The following is an 18,554-nucleotide window of genomic DNA, read 5'->3' on the forward strand; positions in this document are numbered from 1 at the left end:
GGAAGTATTAAGCCCTGACCAGAGTGTATTAGAAAGGCATCCAGTATTGATTCCCTGTCTCTGTGTGCTCTTGAGCAAAATCTCTGATACTTTCTGTTGCTGCTGGATGCAAAGAGGTCTATTGTCAGATTGCCTCATAAAATGAAGAGATGTTTTGCTATTTCGTCTTTCAGAGACCATTTGTGCTTCTGACATGTTGACGTACTCAGGCAATCTGCAGGAGTGATCTGCTTCCCTGCTACATGAATTGCTATTGGACAAACCTCGGGACTTTCCAAAAGGTCATTGCCGCCCTGCATAATGTCAGGAATGCGTCTCCTCTTGCTTATTCAGATAATATAACACCATTACCACTTGAACTACCTTGCATTAGACTTGAAGTAGAAATTACTTTAAAGCCAGTCTGATTGAGCTCAACTCTAACATGTTGATATGAAGAATCTTTTCTGTAGGGGAGACCAATTAGCTCTGGCTAACAATTTGTTGTTCAAATGTGTGGATGCTTTGGAGGTAAGTATTAATGACAGAAGAGGGGAATTGAAAAGCATACTTTTCACAAATTTTGAACATTTGTCCACACTTTAATGATGCCAACACCTGCTGTGGAATTACTAATTTGTGACACATATTGTCTAAAACTGGTCTGTAATGTATTGCTAACCAGTGCTGCATATCTCTCACATGAAGATGAGCATATAGTTGCCACCAATAGACCCAACAAGCACAGAAAACAATTATTAGTTGTTGAGGAATTGAAATCGGAGATTTATAGACTTTTTATCTTTATAAATTTCTCCTCTGGAAGGAAAGCTTTTGCCATAGTTGAATCTAGTATTGCCCCCGATAAAGATGATCTTTTTAGATGGGATTATATTTTATTTCTCCCAATTTATTTGTAACCCCAACCTGGCAAAAAAGGAAACACATTTGTTTTACATGCAGTAAAGGTCTTCCCTGGATGACGCTCTTACTAGTGAATCATCCAGGTATGGATACACGAACATACCTGGCTTCCTAGGTATACTTCTATGACAGAGAGGGATTTTATAAATATTCTGGGTTCAAAAGGGAGAACCTTATGCTACAAATGCTCCTTTCCCACCATAAAATGTAGCTATTTCCAATTACAAGGTTTTATTGATACATGGAAATATCTATCTTTTAAATCCAGAGCAGCAATCCCAAACTGAGGATAAACTATGTCTGCCTGGACTGGTTTGCAACTCCAAGTCCTCATAGAATCATAGAATATCAGGATTGGAAGGGACCCCAGAAGGTCATCTAGTCCAACCCCCTGCTCGAAGCAGGACCATTTCCCAGTTAAATCATCTCAGCCAGGGCTTTGTCAAGCCTGACCTTAAAAACCTCTAAGGAAGGAGATTCCACCACCTCCCTAGGCAACGCATTCCAGTGTTTCACCACCCTCTTAGTGAAAAAGTTTTTCCTAATATCCAATCTAAACCTCCCCCATTGCAACTTGAGACCATTACTCCTCGTTCTGTCATCTGCTACCATTGAGAACAGTCTAGAGCCATCCTCTTTGGAACCCCCTTTCAGGTAGTTGAAAGCAGCTATCAAATCCCCCCTCATGTTAAATCTGAGACCTTTTAGGAATCACATATGACAAAGCTCCAGCCCTCTGTGGAGAAAGAAGTGGTTCAGGACTATCTAGAAAAGCTGGACAAACACAAGTGCATGGGGCCGGATTTGTTGCATCTGAGGATACTAAAGGAGTTGGCGGATGTGACTGCAGAGCCATTGGCCATTATCTTTGAAAACTCATGGTGATCCTGGGAGGTCCCGGATGACTGCAAAAAGACTAATGTAGTGCCCATCTTTAAAAAAGGGAAGAAGGAGGATCCGGGGAACTACAGGGCAGTCAGCCTCACCTCAGTCCCTGGAAAAATCATGCAGCAGGTCCTCAAGGAATCAATTTTGAAGCACTGAGAGTAGAGGAAAGTGATCAGGAACAGTCAGCATGGATTCACCAAGGGCAAGTCATGCCTGACTAACCTAATTGCCTTCTATGATGACATAAATGGCTCTGTGGATGAGGGGAAAACAGTGCACATGATATATCTTGACTTTAGCAAAGCTTTTGACACGGTCTCCCACAGTATTCTTGCCAGCAAGTTAAAGAAGTATGGGCTGGATGAATGGACTATAAGGTGGATAGAAAGCTGGCTAGGTTGTCGGGCTCAACGAGTAGTAATCAATGGCTCCATGTCTAGTTGGCAGCCAGTACCAAGTGGAGTGCCCCAAGGGTTGGTCCTGGGGCCGGTTTTGTACAATATCTTCATTAATGATCTCGAGGATGGTGTGGATTGCACCCTCAGCAAGTTTGCAGATGACACTAAACTGGGAGGAGTGGTAGATATGCTGGAGGGTAAGGATAGGATACAGAGGGACCTAGACAAATTGGAGGATTGGGCCAAAAGAAATCTGATGAGGTTCAACAAGGACAAGTGCAGAGTTTTGCACTTAGGATGGAAGAATCCCATGCACTGTGTGACAAAGTTCCTGCTCTACCTTGGTGGGTCTTGCTCTTATTGGTGGATTTGCTTGCCTTGGAGCTTCACGGCAGCCCTCACTTGGCCATTTTTCCTCCTGTGTCTGACCAGGAGTTGGGAGGATTTGGGGGGAAACAGGACCCGCCCTCTACTCCGGGTTCCAGCCCAGGGCCCTGTGGAATGCAGCTGTCTAGAGTGCCTCCTGGAATAGCTGTGTGACAGCTACAACTCCCTGGGCTATTTCCCCATGGCCTCCTCCCAACACCTTCTTTATCCTCCCCTTAGGACCTTCCTCCTGGTGTCTGATAATTCTTGTACTCCTCAGTCCTCCGCGTTCTCACTCTCAGGTCCTAGTGCCTCTTGCTCCCAGCTCCTCACACGCACACCACAAACTGAAGTGAGCTCCTTTTTAAAACCCAGGTGACCTGATTAGCCTGCCTTAATTCACAGAATCATAGAATCAAAGAATATCAGGGTTGGAAGGGACCTCAGGAGGTCATCTAGTCCAACCCCCTGCTCAAAGCAGGACCGATCCCCGACTAAATCATCCCAGCCAGGGTTTTGTCAAGCCTGACCTTAAAAACTTCTAAGGAAGGAGATTCCACCACCTCCCTAGGTAACGCATTCCAGTGTTTCACCACCCTCATAGTGAAAAAGTTTTTCCTAATATCCAACCTAAATCTCCCCCACTGCAACTTGAGACCATTACTCCTCGTTCTGTCATCTGCTACCATTGAGAACAGTCTAGAGCCATCCTCTTTGGAACCCCCTTTCAGGTAGTTGAAAGCAGCTATCAAATCCCCCCTCATTCTTCTCTTCTGAAGACTAAACATCCCCAGTTCCCTCAGCCTCTCCTCATAAGTCATGTGTTCCAGTCCCCTAATTATTTTTGTTGCCCTCCGCTGGACTCTTTGCAATTTTTCCACATCCTTCTTGTAGTGTGGGGCCCAAAACTGGACACAGTACTCCAGATGAGGCCTCACCAATGTCGAATAGAGGGGAATGATCACGTCCCTCGATCTGCTGGCAATGCCCCTACTTATACATCCCAAAATGCCATTGTTCTTCTTGGCAACAAGGGCACACTGCTGACTCATATCCAACTTCTCGTCCACTGTAACCCCTAGGTCCTTTTCTGCAGAACTGCTGCCGAGCCACTCGGTCCCTAGTCTGTAGCGGGGCATTGGATTCTTCCATCCTAAGTGCAGGACTCTGCACTTGTCCTTGTTGAACCTCATCGGATTTCTTTTGGCCCAATCCTCTAATTTGTCTAGGGCCCTCTGTATCCTATCCCTACCCTCCACCGTATCTACTACTCCTCCCAGTTTAGTGTCATCTGCAAACTTGCTGAGGGTGCAATCCACACCATCCTCAAGATCATTAATGAAGATATTGTACAAAACCGGCCCCACGACCGACCCCTGGGGCACTCCACTTGGTACTGGCTGCCAACTAGACATGGAGCCATTGATCACTACTCGTTGAGCCCGACAATCTAGCCAGCTTTCTATCCACCTTATAGTCCATTCATCCAGCCCATAGTTCTTTAACTTGCTGGCAAGAATACTGTGGCTGACCGTGTCAAAAGCTTTGCTAAAGTCAAGGAACAACGCGTCCACTGCTTTCCCTTCATCCACAGAGCCAGTTATCTCGTCATAGAAGGCAATTAGGTTAGTCAGGCATGACTTGCCCTTGGTGAATCCATGCTGACTGTTCTTGATCTCTTTCCTCTCCTCTAAGTGCTTCAGAATTGATTCCTTGAGGACCTGCTGCATGATTTTTCCAGGGACTGAGGTGAGGCTGACTGGCCTGTAGTTCCCCGGATCCTCCTTCTTCCCTTTTTTAAAGATGGGCACTACATTAGCCTTTTTCCAGTCATCTGGGACCTCCCCCGATCGCCATGAGTTTTCAAAGATAATGGCCAATGGCTCTGCAATCACAGCTGCCAACTCCTTTAGCACTCTCGGATGCAACGCATCCGGCCCCATGGACTTGTGCTCGTCCAGCTTTTCTAAATAGTCCCAAACCACTTCTTTCTCCACAGAGGGCTGGTCACCTTCTCCCAATGCTGTGCCGCCCAGTGCAGTAGTCTGGGAGCTGACCCTGTTTGTGAAGACAGAGGCAAAAAAAGCATTGAGTACATTAGCTTTTTCCACATCCTCTGTCACTAGGTTGCCTCCCTCATTCAGTAAGGGGCCCACACTTTCCTTGACTTTCTTCTTGTTGTTAACATACCTGCAGAAACCCTTCTTGTTACCCTTAACATCTCTTGCTAGCTGCAACTCCAGGTGTGATTTGGCCTTCCTGATTTTACTCCTGCAAGCCCGAGCAATATTTTTATACTCTTCCCTGGTCATTTGTCCAATCTTCCACTTCTTGTAAGCTTCTTTTTTGTATTTAAGAGCAGCAAGGATTTCACTGTGAAGCCAAGCTGGTCGCCTGCCATATTTACTATTCTTTCTACACATCGGGATGGTTTGTCCCTGTAACCTCAATAAGGATTCTTTAAAATACAGCCAGCTCTCCTGGACTCCTTTCCCCCTCATGTTATTCTCCCAGGGGATCTTGCCCATCAGTTCCCGGAGGGAGTCAAAGTCTGCTTTTCTGAAGTCCAGGGTCCGTATTCTGCTGCTCTCCTTTCTTCCTTGTGTTAGGATCCTGAACTCGACCATTTCATGGTCACTGCCTCCCAGGTTCCCATCCACTTTTGCTTCCCCTACTAATTCTTCCCGGTTTGTGAGCAGCAGGTCAAGATTGCTGGATTGCCTGTGCACCGCTGTATTGCTCTCCCAGCAGATATCAGGGTGATTGAAGTCTCCCATGAGAACCAGGGCCTGCGATCTAGTAACTTCTGTGAATTGCCGGAAGAAAGCCTCGTCCACCTCATCCCCCTGGTCTGGTGGTCTATAGTAGACTCCCGCCACAACATCACCCTTGTTGCTCACACTTCTAAACTTAATCCAGAGACTCTCAGGTTTTTCTGCAGTTTCATACCTGAGCTGCGAGCAGTCATACTGCTCCCTTACATACAGTGCAACTCCCCCACCTTTTCTGCCCTGCCTGTCCTTCCTGAACAGCTTATATCCAACAATGACAGTACTCCAGTCATGTGAGTTATCCCACCAAGTCTCTGTTATTCCAATCACATCATAATTCCTTGACTGTGCCAGGACTTCCAGTTCTCCCTGCTTGTTTCCCAGGCTTCGTGCATTTGTGTATAGGCACTTGAGGTAACCTGCTGATCGCCCCTCTTTCTCAGTATGAGGCAGGAGCCCTCTCCTCTCACGCGCTCCTGCTCGTGCCTCCTCCCGGTATCCCACTTCCCCACTTACCTCAGGGCTTTGATCTCCTTCCCCCGGTGAACCTAGTTTAAAGCCCTCCTCACTAGGTTAGCCAGCCTGCTTGCGAAGATGCTCTTCCCTCTCTTCGTTAGGTGGAGCCCGTCTCTGCCTTGCACTCCTTCTTGGAACACCATCCCATGGTCAAAGAATCCAAAGCCTTCTCTCCGACACCACCTGCGTAGCCATTAGTTGACTTCCGCGATTCGACGGTCTCTACCCAGGCCTTTTCCTTCCACGGGGAGGATGGACGAAAACACCACTTGCACCTCAAACTCCTTTATCCTTCTTCCCAGAGCCACATAGTCCGCAGTGATCCGCTCAAGGTCATTCTTGGCAGTATCATTGGTGCCCATGTGAAGAAGCAGGAAGGGGTAGCGATCTGAGGTCTTGATGAGTCTCGGAAGTCTCTCCATCACATCGCGAATCTTAGCTCCTGGCAAGCAGCAGACTTCTCGGTTTTCCCGGTCGGGGTGGCAGATAGATGACTCAGTCCCCCTGAGGAGAGAGTCCCCGACCACCACCACCCGCCTCCTTCTCTTGGGAGTGGTGGTCGTGGAACCCCCAACCCTAGGACAGTGCATCCCATGCCTTCCAATCAGCAGAGTCTCCTTCTGCTCCCTTCCCTCAGACGTATCATCTGGCCCACTCTCCGCATTAGTACCTGTGGAAAGAACATGAAAACGGTTACTCACTTGTATCTGCCCTGCTGGTACATGGACTTTCCCCCTTTTTCTTCTGGAGGTTACATGATGCCAAATTTCTTTACCATCCTTCTGTCCCCGATGTGCAGCCTGCTCTGAATCTTCAGAACCTTGTGCCCGTAGAAGCCTATCCTGACATCTGTCCAGGAAATCTTCAGTTTCTCTTATGCAACGCAGGGTTGATACCTGTTGCTCCAGACCTTGAACCTTCTCTTCCAGTATGGAGACCAGCCTGAACTTTGTACAGACAAAGTCGCATCTATCCTGTGGAAGAAAGACAAACATAGCACATCCAGTGCAGGTCACAACAGCTGAATACCCCCATCCATATTACCTTCTATGAGCTTCCTCAGGAGTTGTAGTAATTACTCAGAGAATCCGGCAAGATGTAAGCCTCAGTGGGCTCTCCCCAGGCAAACTCCTTTTGTTAGCTGCTCTGCTGTTCGCTGCTCAGCTAGTTCGCAACTGACTGGCTTTTTATGCAGCCAGGCCCACTTAAGGCTCACCTGGAACAGAGCACACCCAGTTCCCGCCCTTTTCAAACAACCAATCAAGCATACAGCACACAGTCACACTGTCCTCACAACAAACACTCAGATACTCACCAACACAGCCTCCTTAATGCAGCCCTTAGCGTACCTCCTCTCAGGCAGATCCGAGGCAAACTCCTTTTGTTAGCTGCTCTGCTGTTCGCTGTTGATTCTAGCAGCTTCTTGATTGGCTGCAGGTGTTCTAATCAATCTGTCTTAATTGTCTCCAGAAGGTTCCTGATTGTTCTGGAACCTTCCCTGTAACCTTACTCAGGGAAAAGGGACCTACTTAGCCTGGGGCTAATATATCTGCCCTCTATTACTCTCCTATAGCCATCTGGCCCAACTCTGTCACAACTGCTACAGACTAGGGACCGAGTGGCTAGGCAGCAGTTCTGTAGAAAAAGACCTAGGGGTTACAGTTGATGAGAAGCTGGATATGAGTCAACAGTGTGCCCTTGTTGCCAAGAAGGCCAATGGCATTTTAGGCTGTATAAGTAGGAGCATTGCCAGCAGATCGTGGGACGTGATCATTCCCCTCTGTGCGGCATTGGTGAGGCCTCATCTGGAGTACTGTGTCCAGTTTTGGGCCCCACACTACAAGAAGGATGTGGAAGAATTGCAAAGAGTCCAGCGGAGGGCAACAAAAATGATTAGGGGACTGGAACATATGACTTATGAGGAGAGGCTGAGGGAACTGGGATTATTTAGTCTGCAGAAGAGAAGAATGAGGGGGGACTTGATAGCTGTTTTCAACTACCTCAAAGTGGGTTCCAAAGAGGATGGATCTAGACTGTTCTCAGTGGTACCAGATGATAGAACAAGGAGTAATGGTCTCAAGTTGCAGTGGGGAGGTTTAGGTTGGATATTAGGAAAAACTTTTTCACAACGAGAGTGGTGAAGCACTGGAATGGGTTACCTAGGGAGGTGATAGAATCTCCTTCCTTAGAGGTTTTTAAGATCAGGCTTGACAAAGCCCTGGCTGGGATGATTTAGTTGGGGATTAGGTCCTGCTTTGAGCAGGGGGTTGGACTAGATGACTTCCTGAGGTCCCTTCCAATGCTGATATTCTATGATTCTATCATAAGCTTCCCGTCTTTATTATCAAGCTTATGAGACTTATTCCTCTGCTCTTGATGTGGAGAGGCATGAAATTGAGGCAGAGGATAATAATTCCTCCTCTGACACTGGTAAGGAATCAATGAAGCTGAAAATACTATCTTTAATATCTAAACACTGGATCTGTACACAATCTCTTAGCATAGTAAAGAAACCCAGAGACCCACCTGTAGCTCTCACATTTTTCATTTTTCTGTACACTTAACAGACTTTCCCCTTCAAAGGGAAGGTCTTCAGTCTTCATCTTAGTGTTGAGAGACAGGCTTACTGACATAAGATATGCATGCCTTCTGAAAGAGATGGATGAAGCTATTGCCCTAACAGAAGCATCTGAACAGTGAAATGCTGCTCTGAATTGATGTTTAGTGACATTCTGTCCTCCTGTAAGTAGAGCAATTGCTGGTCTCTGATCTTCCTCCGGTAAAACTTTGATAAAAGATAGCTTTTCCCCCCATAGCTGGTTCTGATAACCTGCTTTGTCAGCTTCATAATTTGAAATTTGAATTGCTAAAATGGTAGAAGAAAGGGTCTTCCTACCAATGACATTTACACTTTTCCCTTCCTTATCAGAGGGAGCAGAGTGTGATTGAGCACCTCTTGACCTCTGAAAAGCCACCTTTGCAAAAAATGGATTGGGATATAGGTGGGTGTGGAACATAACCAAACTTTCTGAGGAAACTAGTACAGTTTTTCAGCCTTCTTCAATAAAAGTTGAGAAGATGAGGGATCCCATCTCCCAGTTCATTGGTTGTAAAGGGAGATTTACAAAGATCAAAAGGTGCACAATCCTTCCAATAAGGGAAGTGTAATTCTTTGTCTAGCAGCTGCTCCCAGTATATCAAATACAGGATGAGAAGATACCTCAGTTGAAACTAAGGACTATCCAATGTCTTTTCCATATGATCCACTAACTCATGGGATGCCACCACATCTTCTGAAGGTGACAAGACTGACTTGTCCCCTACATGCTCATCTGGGGATGTCATTTCTCCAGAGTCTGGATCTGACTTCTGCACTTCCATTGATTCCTCTTCTTCTGATAAAAAATCCCTCCCTGTTGTAGGAGATTTAGCAGGGCTTATGTATTCTATCAGATCCATATCATTTAGATCTGGGACGTGCTCATTTCTGTGTCTAACTGGAGAAAACCTATTCCCATACATAGGGAATTCTTGGTAAGTTACTGGAGAAGGCCATTGTGACATTCGGATCCAAGGTAGTAATTGCCAGTTAGGCCCGAAGCCCACATCTGGATCCAGCAAAATATATATATGCCCGGATGGATCTGAGATATATAGGTGTATGTGCCCATAATACTATCTCTCTTTCTCTCTTTCCATCCCTCTATGGATCCAGTCCACGATTCATTTTCCTTCTCTGATGTGAGAATATTCTTGGTTCAGATGGAACCAGAGATAACAATACCTTTGGCTGAAAAAGAGAAATTGGGGCTGGGGGGATTTCTCTGGGAAACCAGAAGGTGGTTTAGGTGATCGAAGGAGAGAAGAAAATTTAAATTCCTCTACATGACCTCCCCTTCCTGTAGAAACACACGTTTGAGCCTTTTTCAGCACATCCTCCTTTTCATTTGTATAACTGATACAATTTTTAGTGGAGTTGGGGACGGATCCTAACTATGCACCTGTGTCTCAACTACTGTCTGCTACAGTACAACACCACTATCAGTCTCGAGCAACATAGTATTCCCTGGCTTTGCTGATTCCTTATTCCTCCTTTTTTGACCAACTCATCCATATCAGAGAGTATTGGATCTGAGCAGGAATGTCTCCTCACCTTCCCAGGAGGAAATACATCACTGCTCAGCTCCTTAAACATATCTGATTCAGAAGAGTCTTTCCCCTGTGGATTGGCTTTTGTCAGAGAGGCCAATGCCACTTCACGCTGAATCCTCATGCCTGCCTTGCCCTTCCAGTCGTTATTAACAGGATTGGCTCTAGTCCTAGAGACTGACACCTCAGACAATTTCTTTTTCTGATCTTGACCTCCGGATCCTTTAGTATTATGGGCTCAGGAAGATGGTTTACTTTTCCTACCTGTAGATTCATCGGAAGTCAATGCTAGTCTGTGAGCTTTCCTGGAACCTTGTCCTGTCCCAGTTCCAGATGGTTTTGGAACATAAGTGCCTGAAGCCTATTCTGTCTTTCTTTCTTTTCTCTCTTGGTAAATGTAAAGCAAACTGAACACTTGGAGGGTGAGTGTCCTTCACCTAAACATGTATCTGATGCTGGGAACACCGCTAGACAAGATGCACACCTTTTGAAACTGGGTTTCTTCTTCATTTCCGTTCAAGTAACTATCTAATCTCCTATCACTAAATGCTAACTAATTCCTAAATATTTGATAACCTATGTTTTAACATTACACACTAATCATGGATGCAAAAGTATTCCTGAGCTCCACATAAAACTATTCATCTGGTCACAGTGAGAAGGAGCTCACTGCCCCTTTTGTACCCTGGCCCTGGAATGCTCCAAGTTCACTGAGGGGAGGGGTGAGGGAGGTGCACGAGCACTTCAATGGTTATGATTAGCTAGAACTCAACTGTTCAGGGCTGCACCGGTCTGGAGTGTTCCCATGAGTGAGAGTATGCAGAGGACACTTGAAGGAGAAGAATCTCTCTGTGGATGGTCCAGGATCCATGGATAGAGCCTGCTTTGGCTTCAATTTTTAGGTTTTCAGGCAGCACAATTTATCTCCTCTGTGAGCTGGGAAACCCATCCCCCTTGAGAGGACATTCCCCAGGAGAAGCTCATAGATTTCCCAGCAGATGTGTCAAAAATGGTAACAAACTGTAGCTTCCTGTGACAATCTAACACTCCCAACCCAGCACAAATAACAGCCACTCCCAACAATCCCCCGATGAATAATGATCAATGTAACCCAAGTACCAGCTGCAATAAACTTCTCAAATCTCCCTCCAGTTCATCACTGCTGCCCTTGGTTCCTTCAACAATAATATAGTTATTTCTAGCCAATATCCTCTCTCCCCTCAAGAATAGAAAGCTGTACAATTCGGTGCTAACTTACCCCTTTGTCTCTGAAGCTCATCTGTAAAAGAATGACACACATTTGAGTAATTATAAAAAGAAAAGAAGTACTTGTGGCACCTTACAGAATAACAAATTTGTTAGTCTGTAAGGTGCCACAAGTACTCCTTTTATTTTATGCGGATACAGACTAACACGGCTGCTACTCTGAAACTTGAGTAAGTATGTGATTTTTGTCCTTTTCTTCAAGCATCTTTTAAATTGCTTTATTTACCCCCTCCTGATAATTAAGAATGAAGGAGGATTCATGGACAGAAGCACTGTACTGAATTTGACTATCAACCTCTAGGTCCTTCTGGAGAATTTACTGTTGCTGGACATTCAAATACTGCTGCTCCTAAAGATTCCTTCTCAAATCTGTGGGTGGATAGGAGGCTGTTGGCAATATTACGCATATGACTAATGAAATAATTACCCCCACACACACTGTAAATGTCTGAATACAAATGCAGGAAAAAATAGGTTGGAGTTTTACAAAAATCCTAGGGGCTAATTTACCCAAGTATAACTACATTGACATCACTGTAGTTACAGATGGGATGAATTTAGCCATATCTATGCAGTGGAATGTTTTCAGATAGAACACATTTCTAAACAACAAATACACAGCATCCACAATTCCACCATATAGCCTCTCTTTTTTTTCTTTTGCTTGAGTAGCAGGCTATATAAATCAATGAAAACTTACTCATTTCTCTCCATTGTTCGTCTGCAAAAGAATGACAACTATTTGAGTAAGAAAATAATTTCCCTCTTCTTCAAAAAAATTCTTTTATAGAGGTTGAGAGGGGGTAGATGTCTGTTAGGTGAGAGTTATACAAAGACAGCAAATTTTTTTCTTTATTTTTTAGAAAGGCCTAATTCATGATTAGGGCTTAAATAGGGTTGCCAATTTTCCAATTGCACAAAACCAAACACCTGAGCCCCGCTCCTTCCCGTGGCCCTCTCCGCGCTCTCTACATTCCCCCTCCCTGTGTGGCTCGCTCTCCCCCACCCTCACTCACTTTCACTGTGCTGGGGAAGGGGGTTGGGGTGAGGGAGGGTGTGAGGGCTCTAACTGGGGGTGTGGACTCTGGGGTGAGGCCAGAAATGAGGGGTTCAGGGTGTGGGAGGGGGCTCTGGGCTGGGGCAGGGAGTTGGGGTGCAGGAGGGGGTGAGGGCTATGGCTGGGGATGTGGGTTCTGGGGTGGGGCCTGGGATGAGGGGTTTGGGGTGCAGGAGGGGTCTCCGGGTTTGGTGGGGGGCTCTGGGCTGGGCAGGGGGTTGGGTCTCGGCATTGGGGCACAGGATTACCTCGTGTGGCTCCCAGTCATCAGCACACCCGGTCTAAGGCAGGCTAGTCCCTACCTGTCTTGGTACCACGATGTGCCCCGGAAGTTTCCAGCATGTTCGGGTGCTGGGGTGTGGGGGCAGAGGCTCCACGCGCTGCTCTCGCCCACAGGCACCACCCTCCCCTTCTCCCATTGGCTGCGGTTCCTAGCTAATGGGAGTGTGGAGCCAGTGCTCGGGGAGGGGGCAGCGCATGAAGCCCTGTGGCCACCCCAGCCTAAAAGCCGGACTTCTGGGGTGCACTGCAGTGCCAGGACAGATAGGGATTAGCCTGCCTTAGACTGCCTGGACTTTTAATGGCCCGGTCGGCGGTGCTGACCGGAGCCGCCAGAGTCCCTTTTCAAACAGGCGTTCCAGTCGAAAACCGGACACCTGGTCACCCTAGGCTTAAATTACTGTGAGACTGCACTAGAAGCTCTGCATTTTCAGCAGGGATACATCTGGCTACGGCTGTGCAGCAGACTGTTCTGTGAGGGAGGGGTGCTCCAGTCAGCAAATATAAAGCAAATGTAAGTCCATCATGAGCTCCATCTCTACATCAGTGGAAGGTGTAGTAGGAAGAGGGCCTGAAACATAAGCCCATGTATCAACCATAAGCCCAGGTATCAAAGGCCTGGTATGAGGCCTGAGGCCTGGGCTAAAGTAGTTAAAATCTTGCTGCTATAAAGCAAAGTTAAGTTGTGAGCAAGAGGCAGGCCCTGCTCACAGAATAGATTGCAAAGGTATAGCTTGTGTTATAAAAGACTTGGTCCCTACTACATTGTAAACAAACTAATTTAATCTGTGTATTAAATTTGGGTTACTGAAAACAAGAAGAAATGTAAACAAACAAACAATTTTATTATGTTAACTAACTTAAGCTGTTTAAGGTTGCATCCCACAGATAAAAGAAAACAGGCGATATCACACCCTGAACACACCAAACTTACCCATTTCCCCCCGCAGTTGGGCTGTAAAGGAATGACACACCTTTGAGTAACAGCAGAGTTTTTGTTCTATCCTGTAAACAAATGTTTTCTACATAGTATGACTTGGCAAAGGTGGCTGTTAGGTGGGAGCTATAAAAAGGCGCAGGAAAAGCGTAATGGTTCAGGATGCTGATGGATAAGGAATTAGGTCCCCCTGCATCCTCTACTCATACCAGTCATCCATGAATATTATTGTGACAGATATGGCAATTTCCTAAAATATCTTTGGGATATCTTACTGCACTGTTTTATCTGTAATGCTTTCACCTTCCAAAGAAATGTGTTTACAAATAAAAAGCTATGCAGTAACTGGTGCCTGCTGGCAATTCCAGCTGCACATAGCTTTTGAAGAGAAAGCAAAGTACAGATGCAGGCCAGTTTAGGCAGTCTGGCTTGCTGGGGATATCACATTGTAGGCAGGGAACTGTGCAGCCTGGACAAACCCCAGTCAGGAGGGAGAGAGACACAGATCTCTGCCCTAGAGAGGTGATGGCTGATGAGCCCTCAAGAGACCACAGAGGGGTAATACAGGGAGAGTTGCCCTGAACTGTGATAATCATGTCACAATTTTCAAAATGCAGAGCAAGTGGACAACCCATTCATTTAGCCTGGCTTTCCCACAGCTGCAAAAAGGAAAACAAAGAGAGAAGTAGGAAATTTGCAAAAAAATGTTTAATAATTATTGCCTGCTAGCTTCTGGGAGGCATATAGACAATATGAGACACTTTATCAGAGTGGTGATTTGTAAGGTGATCAGACACTCTAGACATGAAACTGCTGGACATTTTGAGGTAAATGAGACAGAATAAGTAAGTCAATAAGTAGAAAGTTTAGAAATATAGGCTATACATTGCAAAGCAGAAAAAAAAATCTGAATATCGCTACTTACAAATCAATGCAAACTTGCCACAATCATTACAGAATTGGACTGCAACAGATTAAATTAGATTATTATTATTTTTGGTTCTTGAACGTTTGGTTAACAATACATTTAGCTGACTGAATTTTTAACTTTGTGAATAGCACCAATCAACCTTATTCAATGACCCACATAGGGCCAAATATTTTGTGCTATGTATATATTTTATCACCATCCTGCTGTTCCCATCACTGGTTCTTTCTCATGTCTTCCAAGAAAATGTAATTTTTTTTCACAATATACCATGGTCACTGCATTAATTACCTCTCCCACCTGTATTTAATATTTGCTTCTCATATGATCAAAGTTTAGCACATTATGCAAAGATTAGCAGAAATCCACTCTATGGATTAGCCCTCTTGCTAAGAATTAAATAAACCAACATTTGTTCCAATGGGAGTTTTGCAAAAACTGTCATCTAATTCATCCTTGTTATAATCACACTGACTTCACAACAGGGATGAATTTTGCAACTGCTGTGTAGTAGACTCCACTGATATGGAGCAACACTCTAGATAATAAATATATATCACGTACAATTCCTTCATGTCATGCCACAGCTGCAATCAGCAAAGAAGCTGAGGCTAGATCTCCTTAATATAAAGTTCCTGGGGCTTTGGAATACCCTCCTGACCTAGGTCTGAAATAGCATGGATTGCCAAACTTTCAGAGCATGCTTCAGAACTCACCAATATGTTGAGATGTTATCAGACAGAAGGAGTGAAATTTTTATCTGATTTTGTATTTTGAAATAATTGGCAGGGTACTCACAGCTTGCACATGGGCACATTGTTTAGCTGAGATAAAATAAACACATTTTTACAAATATATTCTTGCTTTTTTGAGAGAAAAGGTGGGTGAGGTAATATCTTTTATTGGACCAAATTCTGTTGTTGAAAGACAAACTTTCAAGCTCACACAGAAATGTTCTGCAGAGCTGTTCCCAGATCTGAAAAAAAAAGAGCTCTCTGTAAGCTTGAAAGCTTGTCTCTTTCACCAACAGAAGCTGGTTCAATGAGAGACTTTACTTTACCCACCTTGTTGCTCTAATATTCTGGGACCAATACAGCTTCAATAACTTTTCCTTGTCTTGGTAGCTTGAGTAGAAGCTTACAGAAATCAATGTAAACTTACCCCATTCCCTCTGCAGTTGATCTAAAAAGAGAGTACACAATTTTCTTTAGTAAAAAAATGATTTAAATGGGAGGAGGGAGTGAGTTGGGATAGGGGTTTGTTAGCTGTGATTATAACAAGATTGCAGAAAAAACCTTGGGGCTTATTTTTCCCTGGTGTAACTACACTGACATTACTGAAGTTACAGCAGAGATGGACTTGGCCACCGCTGTGCAGTGGATTGCTCTGAAAGGGAGCACTGCTTTGATCAGCAAATATGAAGCACCTATAATTCCATTATATGCTCCATCCCTTTCTACTTGAGTGGAAACCTACATAAATCAAGTCAAACTTACCCATTTCCATCCGTAGTCGGTCTGAAAAGGAATGACACAGATGTGAATAATGGAAGAGTTTTTCTCCTGTTCTATAGGCACTGCCTTTTTTTTTTTTTTTTTGGCAGGTGGGTGCTATTGAAGAGGTGTGTGTGCTGAGCAGGGTGGTGGTGCACTCTGCCAGTTTTGGGGGGAGGCTATTTTCAGCATATTTATATACTTCTTACCTATTCTAATTATTGAATGTGTCTGTCATTGCTATCTTTACTATTTTAATAATGATTAAATTGTTATGAACTACATAATTACATTATCATGAATTACATTATATTAAAACTATTGCAATCACCTACAAGCTGTCTTAATTAATGTCCCAATTTAAAGACATTATGTCTCACTGTAGCTTTCTGGATGAAACTGTCCATCTTATTTACATCTTGTTCCCTGGCATTGTCTTGATGAACATTAGGACAGTTACATTATTCAGTTGTGTCTGTCCCACTGATGACTGGAGATAATTTTTAAGTCTTCTGAAGCTGGAGTATGAATTCAGGATGATACAGGCACAATGAGAAGGATTCTTATAAATTTGAATTACTCTGGAAGCATAGTTATACTCCATATTCTTTATGAAAATATGCTTGTGGTAGGAATATGACATAATTAAGATATGCTTTATGCAAGATAACTCTTGTAAGGTGCCAAGGTTCCTTCCCCACTCTGAACTCTAGGGTACAGATGTGGGGACCTGCATGAAAACCTCCTAAGCTTACTTTTACCAGCTTAGGTTAAAACTTCCCCAAGGTACAGATTAATTTTACCCTTTGCCCTTGGATTTCCACTGCCACCACCAAACTCTAACTGGGTTTACTGGGAAACGTAGTTTGGACACGTCTTTCCCCCCAAAATCCTCCCAACCCTTGCACCCCACTTCCTGGGGAAGGTTTGGTAAAAATCCTCACCAATTTGCATAGGTGACCACAGACCCAAAGCCTTGGATCTTAGAACAATGAAAAAGCATTCAGTTTTCTTACAAGAAGACTTTTAATAGAAGTAAAGGAATCACCTCTGTAAAATCAGGATGGTAGATACCTTACAGGGGAATTAGATTCAAAACATAGAGAATCCCTCTAAGCAAAACCTTAAGTTACAAAAAAGACACACAGACAGGAATAGTCATTCTATTCAGCACAGTTCTTTTCTCAGCCATTTAAAGAAATCATAATCTAACACATACCTAGCTAGATTACTTACTAAGTTCTAAGACTCCATTCCTGTTCTGTCCCCGGCAAAAGCCTCACCCAGACAGACACAGACCCCTTTGATGATCTCCCTCTTCCCAGCTTTTGAAAGTATCTTGTCTCCTCATTGGTCATTTTGGTCAGGTGCCAGCGAGGTTACCTTTAGCTTCTTAACCCTTTACAGGTAAGAGGATTTTTCCCCTGGCCAGGAGGGATTTTAAAGGGGGTTACCCTTCCCTTTATATTTATGACATAACGTATCATTGGAAAGGTTATAATGCACTTGATATGATTATCCTATTTGTATGCCTGTATCATTTCTGTATCTGAAATTAGGAATACTGACTCTGTGTCTATATTTCAACTATGCTACTTTGGATGACACCCCCTGCTAACACTTCAGGTACAATAATGAAAAAGCTGGACAGTGCTGATGGCCAACCAGCAAGAGACAATGGATTGTAAAAGAGCTTAGTCTTCCTGTGAACTTGTGGGTCAGCCTGTGAAGAATAGCCACAGGGGCCCAACAGAGGCATGTGACCATGTCACCTGGTACTGGAACCCATCTTGAATTCTGTACTTTTCCAGGAGAAGCTGGTGTGTGTGTGTCAAACTAGGAAACAAAGGACTCCCACCTTATGCAAATACTATTTAAGGGTGGGAAGTGAAGTAATCCAGGTCATCAGTTCTCCCCTCCTACCCCATCCAAGATGACTGCTGGAAACAACTAACACTGAACTGGGGGAAAGAACTGGACCCAGGCTAGAAGGGCATCTGGCCTGTGAATAAGATTATTAGAATCACATTTAGGGTGAGAGCTTACATTCAATCAGTTTCTTTAGTGTATTAAGCTTAGTTTGCATGCTCTGTTTTATTTTCTTAGTAATCTGCCTTGTTCTTTCTGCTACCTCCTTAACGACTTAAAATACACCTGTTATAGTTAATAAATTTATTTCTGGTTTACAATATAACCCAGTTTGTGTGATTTTTAACTAGGGGTTGGGGGGCAAGAAGTTGTGCATACCCTCCTCCACATTGAGGGAAGAGGCGAATTTCGTATAATTTTGGGTTTGTATTCTAAGGGGGGTGGACATCTGGCTGTGGCAAGCCCCTTAAACTGAGCCTTCCCAGAGTGGATCTCTGTCTCTCTGTAAAGCTGTGTGTGGCCCTGCCTGTGTGCTTGGCTGGAAAAGCTAGCCCAGCAAGACCAGGTAAAAGGGGGCCCAGGCTGGCAGAATAGTCTGACTCAGTGGCATCCCTGTATATCAGGTGACATCCCAGGGGATCTAGGCAACTAGATCAATTAGACAGCTCTGTAAAAGAGGATATACATTTCTGAAAGAGAAAAATATCTGAGATCATCTGCTTAGAATCATTGCA

The sequence above is a fragment of the Chelonia mydas genome, chromosome 23 (genome assembly GCF_015237465.2).
Source record: "Chelonia mydas isolate rCheMyd1 chromosome 23, rCheMyd1.pri.v2, whole genome shotgun sequence".
Classification (NCBI taxonomy): Eukaryota; Metazoa; Chordata; order Testudines; family Cheloniidae; genus Chelonia; species Chelonia mydas.